Below are 19,811 nucleotides of genomic sequence, written 5' to 3' on the forward strand. Positions count from 1 at the left end.
ATAGGAACTCTGCAAAATTTTTTCTTTAAACCTAAATATACTCTTAGAAAATTAAGCATATTAAAAAATTGATTGAGGGTTGCCTGGGTGGCTCAGTCAGTTAAGCATCCACCTCTGGATTCTGGCTCAATTCATGATCCCAGGGTCGTGGGATGGAGCCCCATGTCAGGCTCCGTGCTGAGCATGGAGCCTGCTTAAGGTTCTCTCTCTCCTCTCTCTCTCTCCCTTTGCCCCCCACTCTCTAAAATAATAAAAAAATAAACTGATGGATCTCCACCATGTGAGGACATGGTAAGAAGGCAGTCATTTGCAAGCCAGGAAGAGAACTCTCACCAGAACTGAACTATGTGGTACCTAAAACTGGACTTCCCAGCCTCCAGAACTATGAAAAAATTAATATACGTTGTTAAGCAAAATGAACAAAAGGTCATTGAAAATATTTTGGACACTATTGATATGACTGCATCTGAAATTCCCACATTTAGTAAATATTAGTTTGGGGTATATAACTCCATGTGTCATTGACTTAACAGAGAGCACTTAGCAGTGGCAATACCACATTGCACCTGACTTTGACTTACTCATTAGACCACTACAATTCATCCAGTTAATTTAATTGAACCTAGTCATTTGGTTTTTGTCAGTGAGATGCTTTGTCTTTCAGATGAATGTAAAATACTTCCTTTTGTTTTTAATTTTCACAGGCTTTCACAATTTTTTCTATTAGTTTATTTTTTTTCAATATATGAAATTTATTGTCAAATTGCTTTCCATACAACACCCAGTGCTCACCCAAAAGGTGCCCTCCTCAATACCCATCACCCACCCTCCCCTCCCTCCCACCCCTCATCAACCCTCAGTTTGTTCTCAGTTTTTAACAGTCTCTTATGCTTTGGCTCTCTCCCACTCTAACCTCTTTTTTTTTTTTCCTTCCCCTCCCCCATGGGTTTCTGTTAAGTTTCTCAGGATCCACATAAGAGTGAAAACATATGGTATCTGTCTTTCTCTGTATGGCTTATTTCACTTAGCATCACACTCTCCAGTTCCATCCACGTTGCTACAAAGGGCCATATTTCGTTCTTTCTCATTGCCACGTAGTACTCCATTGTGTATATAAACCACAATTTCTTTATCCATTCCTCAGTTGATGGACATTTAGGCTCTTTCCATAATTTGGCTATTGTTGAGAGTGCTGCTATAAACATTGGGGTACAAGTGCCCCTATGCATCAGTACTCCTGTATCCCTTGGGTAAATTCCTAGCAGTGCTATTGCTGGGTCATAGGGTAGGTCTATTTTTAATTTTCTGAGGAACCTCCACACTGTTTTCCAGAGCGGCTGCACCAATTTGCATTCCCACCAACAGTACAAGAGGGTTCCCATTTCTCCACATCCTCTCCAACATCTATAGTCTCCTGATTTGTTCATTTTGGCGACTCTGACGGGCGTGAGGTGATACCTGAGTGTGGTTTTGATTTGTATTTCCCTGATAAGGAGCGACGTTGAGCATCTTTTCATGTGCCTGTTGGCCATCCGGGTGTCTTCTTTAGAGAAGTGTCTATTCATGTTTTCTGCCCATTTCTTCACTGGGTTATTTGTTTTTCGGGTGTGGAGTTTGGTGAGCTCTTTATAGATTTTGGATACTAGCCCTTTGTCCGATATGTCATTTGCAAATATCTTTTCCCATTCCGTTGGTTGCCTTTTAGTTTTGTTGGTTGTTTCCTTTGCAGTGCAGAAGCTTTTTTCTTCATAAGGTCCCAGTAATTCATTTTTGCTTTTAATTCCCTTGCTTTTGGGGATGTGTCGAGTAAGAGATTGCTACGGCTGAGGTCAGAGAGGTCTTTTCCTGCTTTCTCCTCTAGGGTTTTGATGGTTTCCTGTCTCACATTCAGGTCCTTTATCCATTTTGAGTTTACTTTTGTGAATGGTGTGAGAAAGTGGTCTACTTTCAACCTTCTGCAGGTTGCTGCCCAGTTCTCCCAGCACCATTTGTTAAAGAGACTGTCTTTTTTCCATTGGATGTTCTTTCCTGCTTTGTCAAAGATGAGTTGGCCATACGTTTGTGGGTCTAGTTCTGGGGTTTCTATTCTATTCCATTGGTCTATGTGTCTGTTATTGTGCCAATACCATGCTGTCTTGATGATGACAGCTTTGTAGTAGAGGCTAACGTCTGGGATTGTGATGCCTCCTGCTTTGGTCTTCTTCTTCAAAATTACTTTGGCTATTCGGGGCCTTTTGTGGTTCCATATGAATTTTAGGATTGCTTGTTCTAGTTTCGAGAAGAATGCTGGTGCAATTTTGCTTGGGATTGCATTGAATGTGTAGATAGCTTTGGGTAGTATTGACATTTTGACAATATTTATTCTTCCAATCCATGAGCAGGGAATGTCTTTCCATTTCTTTATATCTTCTTCAATTACCTTCATAAGCTTTCTATAGTTTTCAGCATACAGATCTTTTACATCTTTGGTTAGATTTATTCCTAGGTATTTGATGCTTTTTGGTGCAATTGTGAATGGGATCAGTTTCTTTATTTGTCTTTCTGTTGCTACATTGTTAGTGTATAAGAATGCAACTGATTTCTGTACATTGATTTTGTATCCTGCAACTTTCCTGAATTCATGTATCAGTTCAAGCAGGCTTTTGGTGGAGTCTATCGGATTTTCCATGTATAATATCATGTCATCTGCAAAAAGTGAAAGCTTGACTTCATCTTTGCCAATTTTGATGCCTTTGATTTCCTTTTGTTGTCTGATCGCTGATGCTAGAACTTCCAACACTATGTTAAACAACAGCGGTGAGAGTGGGCATCCCTGTCGTGTTCCTGATCTCAGGGAAAAAGCTCTCAGTTTTTTCCCATTGAGGATGATGTTAACTGTGAGCTTTTCATAAATGGCTTTTATGATGTTTAAGTATGTTCCTTCTATCCCGACTTTCTCAAGGGTTTTTATTAAGAAAGGGTGCTGAATTTTGTCAAAGGCCTTTTCTGCATCTATTGACAGGATCATATGGTTCTTATCTTTTCTTTTATTAATGTGATGTATCATGTTGATTGATTTGCGAATGTTGAACCAGCCCTGCATCCCAGGAATGAATCCCACTTGATCATGGTGAATAATTCTTTTTATATGCTGTTGAATTCAATTTGCTAGTATCTTATTGAGAATTTTTGCATCCATATTCATCAGGGATATTGGCCTGTAGTTCTCTTTTTTTACTGGGTCTCTGTCTGGTTTGGGAATCAAAGTAATACTGGCTTCATAGAATGAGTCTGGAAGTTTTCCTTCCCTTTCTATTTCTTGGAATAGCTTGAGAAGGGTAGGTATTATCTCTGCTTTAAATGTCTGGTATAACTCCCCTGGGAAGCCATCTGGTCCTGGACTCTTATTTGTTGGGAGATTTTTGATAACCAATTCAATTTCTTCGCTGGTTATGGGTCTGTTCAAGCTTTCTATTTCCTCCTGATTGAGTTTTGGAAGAGTGTGGGTGTTCAGGAATTTGTCCATTTCTTTTTTTTTTTTTTTTTTTAATTTTTTTTTTCAATGTTTATTTATTTTTGGGACAGAGAGAGACAGAGCATGAACGGGGGAGGGGCAGAGAGAGAGGGAGACACAGAATCGGAAACAGGCTCCAGGCTCTGAGCCATCAGCCCAGAGCCCGACGCGGGGCTCGAACTCACGGACCGCGAGATCGTGACCTGGCTGAAGTCGGATGCTTAACCGACTGCGCCACCCAGGCGCCCCTGGAATTTGTCCATTTCTTCCAGGTTGTCCAATTTGTTGGCATATAATTTTTCATAGTATTCCCTGATAATTGTTTGTATCTCTGAGGGATTGGTCGTAATCATTCCATTTTCATTCATGATTTTATCTGTTTGGGTCATCTCCCTTTTCTTTTTGAGAAGCCTGGCTAGAGGTTTGTCAATTTTGTTTATTTTTTCAAAAAACCAACTCTTGGTTTCATTGATCTGCTCTACAGTTTTTTTAGATTCTATATTGTTTATTTCTGCTCTGATCTTTATTATTTCTCTTGTTCTGCTGGCTTTAGGCTGCCTTTGCTGTTCTGCTTCTATTTCCTTTAGGTGTGCTGTTAGATTTTGTATTTGGGATTTTTCTTGTTTCTTGAGCTAGGCCTGGATTGCAATGTATTTTCCTCTCAGGACTGCCTTCGCTGCATCCCAAAGCATTTGGATTGTTGTATTTTCATTTTTGTTTGTTTCCATATATTTTTTAATTTCTTCTCTAATTGCCTGGTTGACCCACTAATTCTTTAGTAGGGTGTTCTTTAACCTCCATGCTTTTGGAGGTTTTCCAGACGTTTTTCCTGTGGTTGATTTCAAGCTTCATAGCATTGTGGTCTGAAAGTATGCATGGTATAATTTCAATTCTTGTATACTTATGAAGGGCTGTTTTGTGACCCAGTATATGATCTATCTTGGAGAATGTTCCATGTGCACTTGAGAAGAAAACATATTCTGTTGCTTTGGGATGCAGAGTTCTAAATATATCTGTCAAGTCCATCTGATCCAATGTATCATTCAGGGCCCTTGTTTCTTTATTGACCGTGTGTCTAGATGATCTATCCATTTCTGTAAGTGGAGTGTTAAAGTCCCCTGCAATTACCACATTCTTATCAATAAGGTTGCTTATGTGTATGAGTAATTGTTTTATATATTTGGGGGCTCCCGTATTCGGCGCATAGACATTTATAACTGTTAGCTCTTCCTGATGGATAGACCCTGTAATTATTATATAATGTCCTTCTTCATCTCTTGTTACAGCCTTTAATTTAAAGTCTAGTTTGTCTGATATAAGTATGGCTACTCCAGCTTTCTTTTGGCTTCCAGTAGCATGATAAATAGTTCTCCATCCTCTCACTCTCAATCTAAAGGTGTCCTCAGGTCTAAAATGAGTCTCTTGTAGACAGCAAATAGATGGGTCTTGTTTTTTTATCCATTCTGATACCCTATGTCTTTAGGTTGGCGCATTTAGTCCATTTACATTCAGTGTTATTATAGAAAGATACGGGTTTAGAGTCATTGTGATGTCTGTATGTTTTATGCTTGTAGCGATGTCTCTGGTACTTTGTCTCACAGGATTCCCCTTAGGATCTCTTGTAGGGCTGGTTTAGTGGTGACGAATTCCTTCAGTTTTTGTTTGTTTGGGAAGACCTTTATCTCTCCTTCTGTTCTAAATGACAGACTTGCTGGATAAAGGATTCTTGGCTGCATATTTTTTCTGTTCATCACATTGAAGATCTCCTGCCATGCCTTTCTGGCCTGCCAAGTTTCAAAAGAGAGATCAGTCACGAGTCTTATAGGTCTCCCTTTATATGTTAGAGCACGTTTATCCCTCGCTGCTTTCAGAATTTTCTCTTTATCCTTGTATTTTGCCAGTTTCACTATGATATGTCGTGCAGAAGATCGATTCAAGTTACGTCTGAAGGGAGTTCTCTGTGCCTCTTGGATTTCAATGCCTTTTTCCTTCCCCAGTTCAGGGAAGTTCTTAGCTATGATTTCTTCAAGTACACCTTCAGCACCTTTCCCTCTCTCTTCTTCCTCTGGGATACCAATTATGCGTATATTATTTCTTTTTAGTGTATCACTTAGTTCTCTAATTTTCCCCTCATACTCCTGGATTTTTTTATCTCTCTTTTTCTCAGCTTCCTCTTTTTCCATAATTTTATCTTCTAGTTCACCTATTCTCTCCTCTGCCTCTTCAATCCGAGCCGTGGACGTTTCCATTTTATTTTGAATCTCGTTTAAAGCGTTTTTCAGCTCCTCGTGACTGTTCCTTAGTCCCTTGATCTCTGTAGCAATAGATTCTCTGCTGTCCTCTATACTGTTTTCAAGCCCACCGATTAATTTTATGACTATTATTCTAAATTCACTTTCTGTTATATCATTTAAATCCTTTTTGGTCAGTTCATTAGCTGTTGTTATTTCCTGGAGATTCTTTTGAGGGGAATTTTTCTGTTTGGTCATTTTGGATATTCCCTGGAATGGTGCGGACCTGCAGGGCACGTCCCCTGTGCTGTGGTGTATAACTGGAGTTGGTGGGCGGGGCCACAGTCAGACCTGATGTCTGCCCCCAGCCCACCACTGGGGCCACAGTCAGACTGGTATGTGCCTTCTCTTCCCCTCTCCTAGGGGCGGGATTCACTGTGGGGTGGCGTGGCCCTTCTGGGCTGCTTGCACACTGCCAGGCTTGTGGTGCTGGGGATCTGGTGTATTAGCTGGGGTGGGTAGGCAAGGTGCACGGGGGTAGGAGGGGCAGGCTTAGCTCGCTTCTCCTTAGGTGATCCACTTCAGGAGGGGCCCTGTGGCAGCGGGAGGGAGTCAGACCCGCTGCCGGAGGGGTGGCTCCGCAGAAGCACAGCGTTGGGTGTTTGCGCGAGCGAGCAAGTTCCCTGGCAGGAACTGGTTCCCTTTGGGATTTTGGCTGGGGGATGGGCGAGGGAGATGGCGCTGGCCAGCGCCTTTGTTCCTCAACAAACTGAGCTCTGTCATCAGGGGGCTCACCACCTCTCCCTCCCTTTGTCCTCCAGCCTTCCCGCTTTCGGAGCAGAGCTGTTAACTTATGACCTCCCAGATGCTAAGTCCCACTTGCTGTCGGAACACACTCCGTCCGGCCCCTCCGCTTTTGCTAGCCAGACTCGGGGGCTCTGCTTGGCCAGCAGGCTGCCCCTCCGCCCTGGCTCCCACCAGCCACTCCGTGGAGCACGCACCGCCTCTCCACCCTTCCTACCCTCTTCCGTGGGCCTCTTGTCTGCGCTTGGCTCCGGAGATTCCGTTCTGCTAGTCTTCTGGCGGTTTTCTGGGTTATTTAGGCAGGTGTAGGTGGAATCTAAGTGATCAGCAGGTCACGCGCAGTGATCCCAGCGTCCTCCTATGCCGCCATCTTCCTAGTCCTGATCCTATTAATTTAAATATACATGTGGTTTCTTCATTGTTGATATTACTTGCTATTAAGTGTTTTATTAATCCTTTCATTATTGTTGTTTTTAATTTTTTTATTTGATTTTGAAATTTTCAGTGGGCCACATTCAGGATTTTGCTGAAATTTCTTTGTATTTTTGAATAAAGAAATATAATTCTACTCATTGAATGTGCCTTTGCAATTTCAGAAGATTGATTCGGATGTATTTTATGCTATGTGAGGGCAGTATTTAGATTTTGTGTACTTTTTTTCAGAATTTGTTATTTAAGTGAAAAGTAAAGTTTTGATTGTTTATTTTTTTTATTGCACATTTCATTTCTTTAAATTTTTAATGTTATTTAATTTCTTATTGTGGTAAAATAGTCATAACATAAAATCAACCATCTTAATCATTTTTAAGAGTACAGTTCAGCCTGGGTGACTCCGTCGTTTAAGGATCCAACTTCGGCTTAGGTCATGATCTCACGATTCGTGAGTTTGAGCCCCGTGTCCGGCTCTGTGCTAACAGCTCAGAGCCTGGAGCCTGCTTTGGTTTCTGTGTCTCCCTCTCTCTCTGCCCCTCCCCTGCTCATGCTCTCACTCTCAAAAATAAGCATTAAAAAATTTAAAAGAGTACAGCTCAGTGGTATTAAATACATTGATAATGTCATCCAACCATCACCACCATCCATCTCCAGAACTCTTTTCATCTTGTAAAACTGAAATGCTATACACATTAAATACTACTCCCCAAATTTACTCCCCCCCCCCAGTGACCGCTATTCTATTTTCTGTCTCTATGATTTTGACTAGTCAATGTACCACATGTAAGTGGAATTATACAGTAGTCTTTTTTGTGAATGGCTTTTTTTACTTAGCAGAATGTCCTCAAGGTTCATCCATGTTGTAGCATATATCAGACTTTCCTTCCTTTTTAAGGCTGAATAATATCCCATCGTATATATACTACATTTTGTTTATCCTTCATCCATTGATGAACACTTGGACTATTTTCACATTTTAGCTGTTGTGAATGCTATGAACATGGGTGTACAAATAACCCTAGACTCTGCTTTCAATTATTTTGGGTATATATCCAGAAGGAGAATTGCTGGATCATATGGCAATTCTATCTTTAATTTTTTGAGGAGCCTACCATACTGTTTTCTATATGGCTGTACCATTTTACATCTCCATCAACAGTGCACAAGGGTGCCAATTTCTCCACATCCTTTTCAATACTTGTTTTTTGTTTTTTTGATAGTAGTCATCCCAATGGGCGTGAGATGGTATCTAATGATAGTTTGGATTTATATTTCACTAATGAAATGTGTGATGTTAGTAATGTTGAATACCTTTTCTTGTGCATATTAGACATTCATGTATCTTCTTTGGAGAAATGTCTATGCAAGTCCCTCGCCCATTTTTGAATTGGGTTGTTTTTGTATTATTGAGTTTAATCATTCTCTACATATTCTGGATATTAATCCCTTATCAGGTATATGATTTGCAAACATTTTCTCCCCTTCTGTGGGATATATTTGACTCTGTTGAAAGTGTGTGTCTTTTGGTGCATACAATTTTTTATTTTAATGAAGCCCAATTTGTCTTTTTTCTTTGGTTACTTGTGTTTTTGGTGTCATAGCCAAGAAATCATCATCAAATCCAATGTCATAAAGTCTTTGTCCCATTTTCTTCCAAGAGTTTTATTGTTTTAAGTCCTTAATCCATTTTGAGTTAATTTTTGTATATGGTGTTAGGTAAGGGTCCAACGTATTCTTTTGCATATGAAAACACAGTTTTCCCAACAAAATTTGTTGAAAAAGACTCTCCTTTCTCCATTGAATAGTATTGGCACCCTTGTCCAAAATCATTTGACTACACATATGAGTTTATTTCTGAGCTCTCTATTCTATTAGTCTTTACATCTGTCTTTATACTGGTACCACACTGTTCTGATTATTGTAGCGAAGTGCGGGTCCTCCAGGATTGTTCTTTTTTAATATTTATTTGGCTATTCAGTGTCTCATGAGATTCTATTTGAATTCTAGAATGCGTTTTTCTATTTCTGCAAAAACTATAATTGAGATTTTGATAGGAATTGCATTGATTGCTTTGGGCAGCATTGACATCTTAACGATAGTAAGTCTCCTAATCCATGAACATGGGATGTGTTTCCATTGTGTTTCCATTCCAGCATGTTTTACAGTTTTCATTGTGCAAGTCTTTTGCCTTGTTGGTTAATTTCTAAGTATATTATACTTTTTGATGCTAGTGTAAGTAGAGTTGTTTTTGTAATTTCCATTCAGATTGTTCATTGTTTGTGTATAAAGATGCAACTGATTTTTGCATGCTGACTTTGTATCCTGCCACATTGCTGAATGCATTTATTCTTTTGTGGAATCTTTAAGGTTTTCTATGTATAAGATCATATTATCTGCAAACAGAGATAAATTTTCTCTTTCCTTTCCAGTGTAGATGCCTTTGTTTCTTTTTCTTGCCTACTGCTCAGGCTATAACTTCCAATACTGTATTAAATAAAAGTGGCAAGAGTAGACATCCTGGTCTTGCTCCTAATATTGGAGGAAAAGTTTTCACTTTTTCACTATGATGTTCACCTTGGGTCTTTCATATACAGCTTTTATTATGTTGTAATCTCCTTCTATTCCTAGTTTGTTGAGTGTTTTCATCATGAAAGGGTATTGAACTTTGTCAAATACTCTCTCTGACTCCATTGAGATGATCATGTTTTTTTTCCCTTTCATTATGTTAACGTGGCATATTACATAAGTCAATTTTCATACAATGAACCATCCTTGCATTCCAGGAATAAATTCCACTTAATCATGGTGTATAATTCTTTTAATATGCTGCTGAGTTCGGTTTGCTAATATTTTGTTGAGGATTTTTGCATCAAGGTCCATATGGGATATTAGCTTGTAGTATCCTTTTCATGTAATATCTTTGTCTGATTTTGGCATCAGGATAGTGTTGCCCTCATAGAATGAGTTAGGAAGTATTCCCTCCTCTCCAATTTTTTGGAAAAATTTGAGAAGTATTGGTGTTAGTTCTTCAAGTGTTCAGAGAATTCGCCATCAAACCCACAACTCTTTGTTAAGATATTTTGGATAACTGATTAATCTCCTTCCTTAAGTTATAGTTCTATTCAGATTTTCTATTTCTTTGTGATTTACCCTTAGTAGGTTTTATTTCTAGGAATTTGTCCATTTCTTCCAGGCTATCCAATTTTTTGACATAGAATGTGTAGTAATGTCCTCATTTTCACTTCTGAGTTTAGTAATTTGAGTCTCTTTTTTTCTTCATCTAACTAAAGGTTCAACAATTTTGTTGATCTTTGCAAAGAATCAACTTTGTTTCACTTATTTTTTTCTAATGTTTTTCCATTTTCTGTTTCATTTAGCACTCCTCTAATCTTTACTATTGTCCTCCTTCTACTAGCTTTGGGTTTAGCTTCATTTTCTAGTTCCTTAATCTAAAAAACTAGTCTGTTCATTTGAGAAATTTTTCATTTTTTTAATGTAAACATTTATGGCAATAAAATTACCCATTAGCACTGTTTCTACTGTGTCCCATAAGTATTGGTATGTTGTGTTTGTTTGGTATGTTGTGTTTTCATTTTCATTTATCCCTAAGTATTTTCTAATTTTCCTGGTGATTTCTTATTTGATCTACTAGTTGTTTAAGAGTGTGCTAATATTCACAATTTTGTGAATTTTTAAAATTTCTTTCTCCTTTCCTTGTATGCATATTTTATAGCTCTTTCCCTTGGGATTAAGTTTAATACCCTAAAGTTATAAAGCTCTAATTTGAATTTAAACCAGCTTAACTTCAATATTATACAAAAACTCTGCCCCTTTAAAGCTCCATCCCCACCCCTTTCAGTTTTGATGTCACAAAATTACATCTTTATGCATTGCTGTGCGCAAACCATAAGCTAATCATTCTTTTCAATGCATTAATATCTTAAATTGTGTAGAAAACAAAGTTTGTAGTTACAAACTAAAGTTACAATACTGGCCTTTACACTAATGTTTTCTTTTCATGTATTAGTCCCTTAAATCATGTAGAAATAAAAGTGGAGTTACAAACCATTGTTATGATAACACTAGCTTTTCTAGTTGTCCATGTATTTACTTTTATTGGAATTTTCTTCATACAAGTTACTGTCTAGTATCTTTTCACTTCATCCTGCAAGACTTCCTTAAGCAGTTCTTGCATGGTGTCTAGGGTAATAAATTCCCTCACTTTTGTTTACCTGGGAATATCTTAATTTCTCCTTCACTTTTGAAGGACAGTTTGTCAGATTTAAGATTCTTGGTTGACAGTTTTTTTTCTTTTAGCATTTTAAATACGCTGACTCACTGCCTTCTGGCTTCCAAAGTTTCTGATGAGAAATCTGCTTACTTTGTTATCCAGGATCCTTGCCTGTGATGAGTTGCTCTCTCTTGCTGCCTTTAAGATTCTGTCTTTAGCTTTTGAAAGTTTGATTATAATGTGTCTCACTTTGCGTCTCTTTGAGATCATCTTACTTAGCTTCTAGGACATTTATATTCATGTATTTCATCAAATTTGGGAAATTTTTTTAGCCATTATTTCTTCAAATATTCTCTTTGCCCCTTTTTCTCTCTTCTCCTAGGACTCCCACAATGCATATGTTGGCCCACTTGATAGTATCCCACAGGCCCCTTAGGCTCTATTCCCTTTTCTTCAAACAGTTCAATAATTCCTGTTGTCCTATCTTCAAATTCACTGATTCTTTGTTCTGCCTGCTCAACCCGACTTTGAATGTCTCTAGTGAATTTTTGTTTTAGTTACTGTCCATTTCACCTCCAGGATTTCTTTTTTTCATTCTGTCTTTCTTTCTTTCCTTTGGTTTCCTACCTTGTTATTGATATTTCTATTTTGTTCATGCATGGTTTTCTTGACTTTCTCCACATGTTCCTTTAATTCTTTGAGCACCTTTAAGACCATTGCTTTAAAGTCCTTGCCTGAAATGAAGAAACATACTCTTAACTATAGAGAATAAACTGATGGCTTATTTTTAAACCAGAGGTAACCAGAGGTGGGTGGAAGGATGGGTTAAATAGATGATGGAGATTAAGGAGGGGACTTGTTGTGATGAGCACCAGGTGTTGTATGGAAGTGTTGAATCACTATATTATACACCTGAAACTAATGTTACACTGTATGTTAACGAGAAGTTAAATAAAAACTTAAAAAAAAAAAAACAAAGTCGTTGCCTAGTAGATCTGGCATCAGGTCTTTTTTAGGGACAATTTTTGTTGATTGATTTTTTTCTTTTTTTTTTTATTATTTTTTACAATTTTTTTTAACGTTTATTTATTTTTGAGACAGAGAGAGACAGAGCATGAACAGGGGAGGGGCAGAGAGAGAGGGAGACACAGAATCTGAAACAGGCTCCAGGCTCTGAGCCATCAGCACAGAGCCTGACGCAGGCCTCGAACTCACAGACCGTGAGATCATGACCTGAGCTGAAATCAGACGCTTAACCGACCAAGCCACCCAGGCGCCCTGATTTTTTTTTTTTTTTTTTTCATTTTAATGGACCATACTTTTTGGATTCTTTTAGGCCTTGTGATTTTTTGCTGTTGTTGTTGAACACTGGAATTTGAATCTAATAATGTAGTAACTCCAGAAAATATATTCTGCCCCTCCCTAGGAATGCTAGGGTTTCATTAGTTTTCGTTTATTGTTTGTTTGGTTTTTTGCTTTTTGCTTTTAATAATTTTAGCCTATCTCCAAAGGACCAGACTGAGATATAAATTGAAGGTCCTCTTGGGGCTTTTCTGAGCTTGTGCCTATCCCTGACTGAGCATGCTTGGTCACTCTCTGATTTTCCTTGTAAGGTCAGTTGTTTTCAAATGTCCTAGTCTTTCATGAAGAGATTGGGGGCGGAGGGGTGGGGCCGGCCCTTTGAGTCTCCTGGAAGTCCCTTCAGCCTGAGGGGGAAGAGACTGTAAGAATGAAGGGAGGTGCAACAATGACTGCCCTCTTTTTCTGTACTTCTGTGATCAGAAGCTTCAATCAGCAATTAGAGCACAGATCGCTGATATTTGGAGGACAGTGTCCATGCTGCCATTGTAGCTCCTGAAATCTGTGTGCAGAGAGCTCCAGCCACAGGTGTAAGGCTTCTGCCATGGGGCTGGAGGTGTGGATGGGTAGTTGTTACTATGCTAAGAACTGAAACTGACCAAAATTAACCACAATTTACAATGTACTGTCCTAGGGTCGCCTGAAAGTTGCAAGCCTTCAATAGACTCCTGAGTTCCAAAATAGTTACATCAGATAGATCTTGCCAGTGTAATTATTGTCTAGGTGAGGAAGCAGATTCCTGGTGCTTCCTATTCCACCATATTCCCAAAACCTCCCCCCATAGTTGTTTTTTTTTTAACATTCTAAAATTGATAACCTAAAAAAATAAATTAAAATAAATAAATTAAAATAATGACCTAGAAATATATTGACCAAAAGATTTTCTGAAGCCATAAAGGCCTCTAGTCCCGTGGAGTGTTTTATATTTAAATATTTATTTATGAAAAATCTTTAATTAAAAATTTTAAGCTAATAGAGATATAAGACACACACTGCAGTTAAAAAGTTTTTTGAGCCACTAATTAGTAATTTCTAGGGAATGTCTCAAATTTGGATTTGCCTGATCAGTCTTCTCATCCTCAGCTTAGGTGTCATATATTTGCAGTTAGCAAATAGAGCAATGGCTCAATACAAACTTACATCACCACCTCAGCCCAGTTCTTCTATGTTAAACAGAAAAGGATACAATCATTTCTAAGCCTCCAAATACTCAAAATAAAAACTGAAGTTCTTTTATGAGATTGATAACAATACCAGAACACTGGTCATAACAGTGATACCTAAAGCTAAAATGCAGACTTTCTCTTTTTATTGGCATGCATGGAAATTGTCCACAGCTTAATTGGGACCACCAAAACTAAAGGAAATAGAAAAGATGATAATATTAGCAGACATACAGATGACATAATATATAATGGAGAAACCACACTAATGCAGAAGTTTACCAATTGACTGGAACCACAGATAGGAGTAAGTGTGCCTATTAATAGCACTAATTAGAAGGCCTAACTAAAAATGCTTGAAGGAACCTTATTAGTCCAACAAGCAAAGTGCCAAATCAAACTACTGCAGATGAGATATTTGAGGTAATAAATATTTTTTAATAATACATGATGGCTGGGGCTCCTGGGTGGCTCAGTAGGTTAAGCATGGGACTCTTGATTTTGGCTCAGGTCATGATCTCACAGTCATGAGATGGAGCCCCACATCTGGCTCCACACTGGGAGTGGAGTCTTTTAAGATTCTCTCCCCCTCCTTCTCTCTCTTTCCCTCTGCTCTCCCCCACTTGTGCTCCTGTGTGCATGTGTGCTCTCTCTCAAAAAAAAAAATGCATAGATAGATAGATAAATAGATAGATGAAACATTGCAAGTGTTTGTGCACTTAAGATTTTGCTGAGGGGCGCCTGGTTGGCTCAGTCGGTTAAATATCCAACTTTGGCTCAGGTCATGACCTCACGGTTCATGGGTTTGAGCCACACATCAGGCTCTGTGCTGACAGCGCAGAGCCTGGAACCTGTTTTGGATTCTGTGTCTCCCTCTCTCTGCCTCTCCCCTGCTCACACTCTCTCAAAATAAATAAATAAATAAATATTTTTGAAAAAATTAAAAATAAAACAAAGATTTTGCTGCAATGCCAGGAAGATGCAAAGGCCCTATGCAGCATATATTTTATCTGCAACCTTGAGATTCAAGTAACACATGTTGCTTTATTCAGAAAAGCTCTCATATGTAAATGTTTGTCTTTTGCTCTAAATTGCACGTTTAATGATGAAACCAAATGAGGAAATCTAACAAAATGCAAACTCCTGGAGTCCATCTGGTTCCAGCTTTCAGTGAAGCATGAGCTCAAAGTACCACTGTTTTTCATACCAAAGTATGTTGGTATGCAAAGTAAGAGTTGTCAAGAATGTGTGAGTTTTCATTTTCTTTGGGTAAATACCCAGCAATAAAATTACTGGATTGCATGATATTTCTATTTTTAATTTTTTGAGGACCCTCCATACTGTTTTCCACAGTTGCTGGACCAATTTACCTTCCCATCAACAGTGCAAGAGGGTACCCTTTTCTCTACATCCTCGCCAATGCTCAATGTGTCTTTATGATAGTAGACATTCTGATTGGTGTGAGGTGATATTTCATTGTGGCTTTGATTTGCATTTCCCTGCTGATTAGTGACGCTGAGCATCTTTAAATGGATCTGTTGTCCATCTGTAGTTCTTCTTTGGGAAAATGTCTATTAAGTCCTTTGCCCTTTTTAATTAGATTATTTGTTTTGGTGCTAAGATTTAGGAATTTTGAATATTTTTGACATTAACCTTTTATTGGATATATCATTTATAAGAATCTTCTCCCATTAAGTAGGTTGCCTTTTCATTTTGTTGGTTTCCTTCACTATGCAAAAGCTTTTCAGTTTGTTGCAGTTCCAATAGTTTACTTTTGCTTTTGTTTTCCTTGCCTGAGGAGACACATCCGGAAAAATGCTCCTAAGGCTGATGTCCAAGAGATTACTGCCTATGTTTTTTTTCTAGGAATTTTATAGTTTCAGGTCTTGCATTTGGGTCTTTAATCCATTTTGAGTTTGTTTTTGTGTATGGTAGAAGAAAGTGGTCCAGTTTCATTCTTTTGCATAATGTTGTCTAGTTTTCCCAAAACCATTTATTGCAGCATTATTTACAGTAGCCAGGATATGGAAGCAACCCAAGTGCCCATCAATAGATGAATGGACAAAGAAGATGTGGTATACATGTACAGTGCAATATTTCTCAGCCATAAAAAAGAAATCTTGGGGTGCCTGGGTGGCTCGGTCACGTAAACATCCAACTTTAGCTCAGGTCATGATCTCATGGCTCATGGGTTTGAGCCCCATGTCAGGCACTGTGCTGACAGCTCAGAGCTTGGAGCCTGCTTCAGATTCTGTGGTCTCCCTCTCTCTCTGCCTCTCTCTCTCTCTCTCTCTCAAAAATAAATAAAAACATTTAAAAAAAAAAGAAAGAAACCTTGTCATTCTAAACAACTGGGATGGGCCTAAAGGGTATCATAGTAAGTGAAATAAGTCAGACAGAAAGACAAATACCATATGGTTTCACTTCTATGTGGAGTATTAAAAACAAATGAACAAACAACAACAAAAGAAAAAGGCTTATAAATACAAAGAACAAACTAGTGATTGCTGGGAGGGGGGTGAATTAGGTGAAGGAGATTAAGAGGTACAAACTTCCAGCTATAAAATAAGTCACAGGGATAAAAGTATAGCATAGGGAATATAGTTGATAATATCATAATAATGTTATATGGTGACAGATGGTAACTGCATTTATCATGGTGAGCATAGCATAATATATAGAATTGTCAGATGACTATGTTATATACCTGAAACTACTATAACATTGTATATCAACTATATCAACCATATTTAAAAAAAAAAAAAAAACAGTGTGAGTAAAGAGGTGCCTGGCTGGCTCAGTCAGAAGAACATGCAACTCCTGATCTTGGGGTTGTGAATTTAAGCCCCGTGTTGGGTATAGAGATTACTGAAAAAATAAACTTAAAAAAAAAAACTGAGTAGAATGGAGGATTTTATTTTACAAATAAATCTCACCTGGTAGATTTGTTGAAGGCTATTCCTAGCTTAAATAAAGTAGCTTACTTACTAACATTTCTGTTTACCTGGTTAAATTGACATCTGCAAGGTTTTAAAATTTAAAAATGTGTTAAAACGTTCACAGGTGTGTGTGTGTGTGTGTGTGTGTGTGTGTGTGTGTGTGTGTGTTAACAAGTAGTTTGGATTCAAAACAAAATGCCAACTTTGGTGAAATGTATGTCAAGCTTTTTATCTTGATGAGGTCCCAATAGTTCATTTTTGCTTTTACTTCCCTTGCCTTTGGAGATGTCTCAAGTAAGAAATTGCTGTGGCTGAGGTCAAAGAGGTTTTTTCCTGCCTTCTCCTCTAACATTTTAATTGTTTCCTATCTCACATTTAGGTCTTTCGTCCATTTTGAGTTTATTTTTGTGAATGGTGTAGGAAAGTGATCTAGTTTCATTCTTCTGCATGTTACTGTCCAGTTCTCCCAGCACCATTTGCTAAAGAGACTGTCTTTTTTCCATTGGATATTCTTTCCTGCTTTGTCAATGATTAGTTGGCCATACTTTTGTGGGTCCAATTCTGGGTTCTCTATTCTATTCCATTGGTCTATGTGTCTGTTTTTGTGCCAATACCATGTTGTCTTGATGATGACAGCTTTGTAGTAGAGGCTAAAGTCTGGGATTGTGATGCCTCCTGCTTTGGTCTTCTTCTTCAAAATTACTTTGGTTATTCGGGGTCTTTTGTGTTTCCACACAAATTTTAGGATTGTTTGTTCTAGCTTCGAGAAGAATGCTGGTGCAATTTTGATTGGGATTGCATTGACTGTATAGATTGCTTTGGATAGTATTGACATTTTGACAATATTTATTCTTCCAATCCATGAGCACAAAATGTTTTTCCATTTATTTGTGTCTTCTTCAATTTCCTTCATAAGCTTTCTATAGTTTTCAGTATACAGGTCTTTTACAAATCTTTGGTTAGGTTTATTCCTAGGTATTTTATGGTTCTTGGTGCAATTGTAAGTGGGATCAGTTTCTTTATTTCTCTTTTGGTTGCTTCATTATTGGCATATAAAAATGCAACCAATTTCTGTACATTGATTTTGTGCCTACAGGAAACCATTAAGACCCCAGAGGAGAAAGCAGGAAAAAACCTCTCTGACCTCAGTTGAAGCAATTTCTTACTTGACACATCTCCAAAGGCAAGGGAATTAAAAGCAAAAATGAACTATTGGGACCTTATCAAGATAAAAACTTCTGCACTGCAAAGGAAACAATCAACAAAACTAAAAGACAACCGACAGAATGGGAAAAGATATTTCCGAATGACAAATTGGATAAAGGGCTAGTATCAAAATCTACAAAGAACTTACCAAATTCAACACCCAAAAAATAAATAATCCAGTGAAGAAATGGTCAGAAGACACGAATAGACACTTTTCCAAAGACGACATCCAGATGGCCAACAGACACATGAAAAGATGCTCAACGTCACTCCTCATCAGGGAAATACAAATCAAAACCACACTCAGATACCACCTCACACCAGTCAGAGTGGCTAAAATGAACAAATCAGGAAACTACAGATGCTGGCGACGATGTGCAGAAACGGGAACCCTCTTGCACTGTTGGTGGGAATTCACACTGGTGCAGCTGCTCTGGAAAACAGTGTGCAGGTTCCTCAAAAAATTAAAAATAGAATTACCTTATGACCCAGCAATAGCACTACTAGGAATTTATCCAAAGGGTACAGGAGTGCTGATTCATAGGGGCACATATACCCCAGGATTTATAGCAGCACTTTCAACAATAGCCACATTATGGAAAGAGCCTAAATGTCCATAACTGATGAATGATAAAGAAGATGTGGGTTATATATACAATGGAAGACTGCTTGACAATGAGAAAGAATGAAATCATGCCATTTGCAGCAACGCGGATGGAACTGGAAGGTATTATGCTGAGTGAAATAAGTCAGTCAGTCAGAGAAGGACAGATATCATATGTTTTCACTCATATGTGGATCTTGAGAAACTGAACAGAAGACCATGGGGGAATGGAAAGGGGAAAAAATAGTTACAAACAGAGAGGGAGGGAGGCAAACCTCAAGACACTCTTAAATACAGAGAACAAATTGAGGGTGGATGGGGGGTGGGGGAGAGGGGAAAGTGGGGCATTAAGGAGGGCACTTCGGATGAGTACCGGGTGTTATATGTAAGCCAATTTGACAATAAATTATATTCATTTTAAAAAATAAAATAAATTTAAAAAAGAAATGTAAGTCAAAATGGTTCACATGTGAAACTTAGCCAATGTTATTATATTCATGAATTGCTAAGGTTAGAGGGTTGACATCAATATGTGCCAAAAGAAACAGCTTCACCATTATTTTGAAATATTTTAACAGACAAGTTTGATTGTATTAGCTTGAACCATATGAAACCGCCATTTTTGCAGGTCAAGAAAGACCTCATATTGACAATTTCATATAGTTCAATCTATTATTTAAAACCTGTGACTATTATAATAAGAAATTTCCACAGGATTTAAAAGTACTTTTTCAGGTATAAAATTTGATACGTAAAAGTCATGTATCACATTACCAAAAGTCATCATATCGTATATAAAATGGGTATATTTATTTAAATGGGTTATTTTCCACACACAAATTATATCTCAATAAAATTAGGCTCATTGAAGCAAACTCTAGTTTCTTATAAAACAGAAAACATTTTGGGGCACCTGGGTGGCTCAGTCGGTTAAGCGTCCGACTTCGGCTCAGGTCATGATCTCACGGTCTGTGAATTCGAGCCCCGCGTCAGGCTCTGTGCTGACCGCTCAGAGCCTGGAGCCTGTTTCAGATTCTGTGTCTCCCTCTCTCTGACCCTCCCCTGTTCATGCTCTGTCTCTCTCTCTCTCTGTCTCAGAAATAAATAAACGTTAAAAAAAATTAAAAAAAAAAACTGAAAACTTTTTGTTTAGGGGCACCTGGGAGGCTGAGTCAGTTAAACATCTGACTCTTGATTTAAGCTCAGGTCATGATCTCACAGTTCATGGGTTCGGGCTCTGTGCTGTCAGTGCGGAGCCTGCTTGAGATTCTCTCTCCCTGCCTCTCTCTCTCTCAAAAACAAATTTAAAAAATAAAATATATTATTTAGGAGTTTTATAGTTATTTAAT

This window comes from Prionailurus bengalensis, chromosome D4 (assembly GCF_016509475.1).
Source record: "Prionailurus bengalensis isolate Pbe53 chromosome D4, Fcat_Pben_1.1_paternal_pri, whole genome shotgun sequence".
Classification (NCBI taxonomy): Eukaryota; Metazoa; Chordata; class Mammalia; order Carnivora; family Felidae; genus Prionailurus; species Prionailurus bengalensis.